The following is a 6313-nucleotide window of genomic DNA, read 5'->3' as shown; positions in this document are numbered from 1 at the left end:
GAGTCGTTTAACAACAGTAGTTAATTATTATTTTTATAATATATTCAGAAAATTTGAAGATAATTCTGAATCCATGATTCTGCGCATAGGGGAATCTCTCACCAAAAGGTGCTCCTCTTTTTTAAGGCTGAGACATAATTGTTATAATTGTTTACTTTCTCCTATTCTGTTTAATATTCTTGTTACTTTAATGAGATAAAAGATTCTAGAGACAATGGAGTTAAAATTTTGAAAATAGACTCAAAGGACTTCTTTGCTGATGATTTGGTTCATGAGTCACCCGATAGTTTAAAAACAATATTGAATCATCTTAAATATTGAGCAGATAGAGCTATGATAATGGGTGCCAGTAAATGTATGATCGTGCATTTTGCTAATAATAGTCATAATATTGATATGAGGAGCTTAAAATAAGATATTTGAAATAATGATCAGCTTTAGCTATTTATTTCTAGGCGTAAAAAAATGGTTGGGGTGCGTTTCGCCTATAGATATCGCTTAAGACTTTTACCTATCTTCACCCAAGACGTTTCGCTTATAACTTTTTCTCCTAAGGAACGTCAATAAGTAACCATTTCGTCTATAAGTTTTTTGCCTAAGAGTACTAATAAGCGCCAATGAATATTAATAAATTCAAAGAGTACTGAGGGAGGGCATAAAGGAAGGGTCATACATCTATTAAGAGTTTGAATTATAAAATGTCACAAGCTGGTTATTCATTACAACCCTCTAAATGCTTTGAAATGAAACAAGCATCCTATCAAATTGCGAAAATAGGCAAATCACCGGTATACCAAAAAAATAGATAAATTAATAATATATTCTTATATATAAATCGAATTTATCTGAACTAAAACTTCGAGAAAGAACAAAATAAATTTATTTTACAATAATTTTTTTTGAGTAAGGATTTTTTTCCATATATAATTTAATTTTCCTTTTTCAAAATCATTTTACTTTAAAACAAAACATTTATTGTCGTTGTCTTAAAATTATGAATATAGTATTTTATAATAAAAATAACCTCAACAACTATAAAATAAATTGATATTAAGATATTGGTATAAATTTTTTCCTTTTTTGTAGAAAATTTTAAGGTATTACGGTCTATAATAATTAAATCATTAGATTGATATTGGATATTTCTCTAAGACTCGCTTGAATCGATAAGTTATATTCGGGCCAAACTCGGGCCGGGTCTAATTTTGCAGATCTCTAATAAGTCTCTATGTCGTAGTAGAACGGGTAGCCCCATTTTTTATTTGTGTGTAAATATTTTTTTCGGAATATAGGCATATTTTTATTCGGCCATACATACGAAAAATTTGGTTGATTATAGATCATAGAATGAGTTGACTTTTAGGTTTCTATTTATGAGACCTTTAGGAGGATGATCGGATTTTGTCAATTATCAAATTTTTAAACTGGACCCTATATCTAAAAGCCTTTTGGTAAATTGACCTAAGTAAATTTGATAGATTTCCTATCCGTTATCAGGGCTCAGTTGCTAAACTCCAAAGGACGCGCAATTTCTTTTGTATGAAAAGGAAAGAGAAGGAGGGAAGGGAAAATAGTAGGTAAACATCTTAAATAACTTCTACATATCCGGAGTTATCTTACTTTTTTTCTAGAGTCCTATTATGTTCTGAGAAGGATAGTGGAAACATTTTTTAGTATGTGGCAAATTTGGAAGATGGGTATTTTCTGTTTTTACCCAAGACAAAGAAAAGTATATGCAATTATACTAATGGGATTTAAAATTATACCAAAATCATAATTTTTTTTATATTGGTTGAGTTAGAATCTTAGTTCTTATTTTCCATAGATCTTTTTTATGATATAGTTAACACAACTTCGTCAAATCATTACCACCATCATCACCCATCATTATAATCATCATCATTAATGAGCCTGTTTCTACATTAATTATTCTTAAAATTAGACATATTGTTTTTATCCTAACAACAATGTTGTTAATAATTCCGATTAGAGATGTACATCGGGCTCGTTAGCCATTTTAGAAAATTGAATCTTAAGTGACTTTTTGACTCAAATTTTATCTAGTGGGATCGGATATTTTTATTTCCAAGATATCGTAAATTACGATTTTGATTTGGGCTGATTATTGGGCAAGAAGAAAAAAATCAGTTTTGGGAAGCAATGCGAATAGCTGTATTTAAAAGACTAAAAGTATTTATTTTAACATTTTAGAAAGTATTTTAGTAATTTTAAATACTAAAAAATAAAAATTACATTTATTACCATTTCCCGATTTTGAGAAGAATATACAAATATTTTTATTTATTATAAGTTGAATAATAAAATGTAAATCCCCATTTAATTATTTAAATATTAAATTTGTGATCTAAGTTAGGGAAAAAAATTAATATCTTCTATTTCACATCCTATTTTATTTTTTAAAGTTAGTAATTACCGAAAGGGAAAATAAAAATAAAAAAAATTTTTTTGAAGAAAGAAGAAAATACATTAAGCCATTTTGTTTATAAGATGTTTTTGCAAGGATTTTGTGACAACGTCAACATCTTCTAATGTAATTTGACAATTTTGGATAGAAATTTTTTCAAAATATCATCAAAAATCAATAATATAGTGAAAGTTATATAAAATCAAATAAAAAAATGGAGCCAGTGGCGTAGACAAGGGGGGGGTCCCCCCTTTGTATCCCCCAGCCTTGTAACCTCCGGGGAAATTTTTTTTAATATTGTGAATAATTTCATTTAAAAAACGGTTTCAATTTAGAAATAAAATAATATATACGATATCAAAATGAAATATAAAAAAAATTTTGATTTTAAATTATCACATGATTTAAAAATATATATGAAAAATTATGTGAACTAAAATATTTACCATTTCAATTCTTGTGAGATATAGGATGCTTTAAAAGCCATCTATGAATCAAAAGACATCAATATCTAATGTATTGAATATATAAAAATTGATATTCTTACAAACCAACAGAGCAAGAATAATTATAATAATTGATGCAATCATTTGGTTAGGGAGGCAGGGCTATCATTAAGAGCTCATAGAATATCTGCTGGTCCCTTAACACTTACATACTCTTCTGATAATGAAGGGAATTTCAAGGAATTGTTGAAACTTTTATGCAATAATAATGATAACTTTATAAAGCTTTTTGAAAGCTCTGCAAAAATGCCACCTACCTTAGTCCAAGTATTCAAAATGAAATAATAGCCATATGCAATAAGTTCATATTGAAAGAAATTTCTACAAAAGTGAAAGCATCATCATGTTTTAGTGTTTTGGCAGATGGGACTTCGGATGTTGGTAACAAAGAGCAATTATCTATACCAGTTATGGAATCAGGTGATTTCAAAATGAAGAAACTCTTTGTTCAATTTATTGACTTACATAACACTAAATCAAAGACGATAGCTAAAGAAATTTTAGCATCCATTCAAGACCTAGATTTAAATTTAAATTTAATGAGAGGCCAATGATGGAGCTCCCTCGATGAGTGGTCACGTTAAAGGGGTGCAGTCAAGAATTAGAGAACTTTATAGCACAGTTCTATATGTTCGCTGTAGTTCATATTGCCTAAATTTGATGATATATGAGGCATGCGAAATTCGAAACATCCGGAACAGTTTACATAAAAATATTTTAATTTAATTGGAATTTATTAGATTTTATTATGTATTATAGATATCTTTTTATAATTCTTATATATTTTTCAAAATTTAGAAACAATATCGTAGGTTTGTGACTTTTCACACCACCCAAGAAGAGGCAGATTTTTATCCGAACGTTTGATAATATTGATTCGAATAATCAAAAAAAAAAGTAAAAAGATTTTGTCCAACTAGATTTATTGAAAGACAATAATCAGTAAGAAATTTCAACAAATTATATGAAATTATTTTTGCAGCGCTCGAATCCCATATCAAGCAAAGAAAAAGACTCCGTAGATGCTGAAAATCTTTTGCTAGCTATTACGAAGCCATAATTTTTAAAATTCAATGTGTATATTTTAATTAAACATATGATTTTAGCAAAATGAGACAAAAAATTGATTTGATTTAAGGGGCAAAGGATATTGTTGAAATATTAACAAATATCTGAGATAATGTGGATGAAAATTTTATGAGATATACGAGAAAGTAAAGGAGATATCTAATATATTTTTGATTTAAATTTTCAAATCTAGAGTAGTTTCTAGACAGTCCAATCGCTTAAATATTGATGCATCTATGATTGAAGATTTTTATAATATAAAAATTTTTATTCCCCTTATTGATATATTTTTATTTCAATTAAAGGAAAGATTTATTAATCACAATTTTATTTCAAGCTTTTATTTTCTTCTGCCGGTTGAGTTTAAATTGTTGATTATATTTGAAACGCGAGAAGATTAAGAAAATCTCAGAGTTTTATTCTGATGATTTATCAGGATCGTATGATAAGTTATTTTGTGATATCGATGGTATAAAAATCTTGGTAGAATAGAATACTCTTTGAGACCAAAAAATACTTTGCACATGTGTAATTGCACTTTAGATTCCTGTCTATTTTTAATAAAAGTATTGCATTCATTTGCAATAAGAATTCTTTATATTTTGATTCATTTGTATTAATTATAATTGTTAAATTTAATTTTTTAAATACAGTACAAGAATTGAATTATATTTTTTTTAAATATAGTTATTTACAATAAATTTTTAATATAAATGGCTCAATCTAAACTAATTTTCAATAAATTCGCGAATTTGTGTTAAAAAATTATAGTGTTTTCTTCAAAGCATATATTAATTATATTAAGTTAGTCTTTTTTCATAGCCATAGTATATATATATATAGTTTTTATGATAATTATAAAATAAATCGTCAGCTCTTCATAAAAAAATATAAAATAATTGTTAAAATACTACGTTATTAAGGCCTTTTTCTTTTTTAACGCTAAGCAATCGAACAATCTTTAAAAAAATTTACTGTGACAAAACTTGATTAGGTTATCTATATAATTTCCAAATTTCATTTAAATAGTTAAAACATTCGCTTTTAATAACGTTTTTAAAAAGCGTAATTTTTTTTGCCGTCATGGTGTAACATTTATCTTTGCCGATCAAATTATTTTTAAAAAAATCTTCAAAAATTTTTGAAATATTTTTGCAAACTTTTATTTTTTTTAAAGTAAAAATATATTTAATATTATTACAACTTTTATAGGTTCTTTATTATTTTTTATCTATATCATTATACGAAATTCAGAATTTAGTGATGGTTAAAATTTAAGTTGATAAATTATACGTTATTATAATTATACTATAAATTTTTATAAACACTTTAAATTTATGCTTCCTTTTTGTTTTTGTCGTATAATTTTTTAAATTAAAATTTTATGTTTTACATTAACAAAAAGGTTTTTATTATTGTAAAAATTAAGATGAGCTTTTTTTTTATTCATTACTTTATTTTTTATTAAATAGACCATGATTTTATTTAAACTATTCTTTTTATAAATCTGGAAGTTAATTAAAAGGAATTATTTTTGAAAGACGTTCTCATTGCATTAACATATAAATTGAGAAACAAAGAATTTTTAGGTTTATAATAATATATATTTTTTTTAAAAAAAACAATTATTTTTAAATTATAAAAATAGTGTTAAAAACTATTAAACTATATATTATATTTAAATTTTCAGAGAAATACTTTTGTTATCATCAGTTCCATTGACGTCAGCCAAATAATAGCAAATCTAAGATATATGCTAAAATTTAGTGCTTCATTAGTGCCAAGCAAAGTATAAATAAATAAAAATTTGAGCAAAAATAAAATTTTGGTCAAATTTATATTAAACAATCTATTTAAAAGACAATTCAGAAAACTTTTATCAATTAATGCTTAATTAGTGTTAGGAAGATATAGAATGAAAAATAATTAGTTAAATAAGAAAACCTAAAATTGGCATCAAGCCAGAATGGAATATGAACAATAAATATCTAGTTTGCGATATTGTTTAGTTTTGCTAGCCACAAATAAATACTATAAAATCAAGTTTTAAAAATGAAGTTAAGCGTGATGCTGGCCAAAATTTTTGAATGCATTTATTCTGAAACATATACCAAACCATAAAGTATTGCGTAATGAATGTCTCAATTCGTTGATATATAGATTCAAGGAAAATATTATAGGCAAGATAAGAAAAAAAAGTGGTATAATGTCAGAACAAAAATATATCTATAAATATCTGACTTGTGCTAATAATTATTATTTATTCAACAAGTTTCACCAACTAAGAAAAGGAAAATCGAGTTATAAGCAAATT

The sequence above is a fragment of the Gordionus sp. m RMFG-2023 genome, chromosome 3 (genome assembly GCF_954871325.1).
Source record: "Gordionus sp. m RMFG-2023 chromosome 3, tfGorSpeb1-WG-v2, whole genome shotgun sequence".
NCBI lineage: Eukaryota > Metazoa > Nematomorpha > Gordioida > Chordodea > Parachordodidae > Gordionus > Gordionus sp. m RMFG-2023.
Note: the sequence above shows the minus strand (reverse complement) of the source record.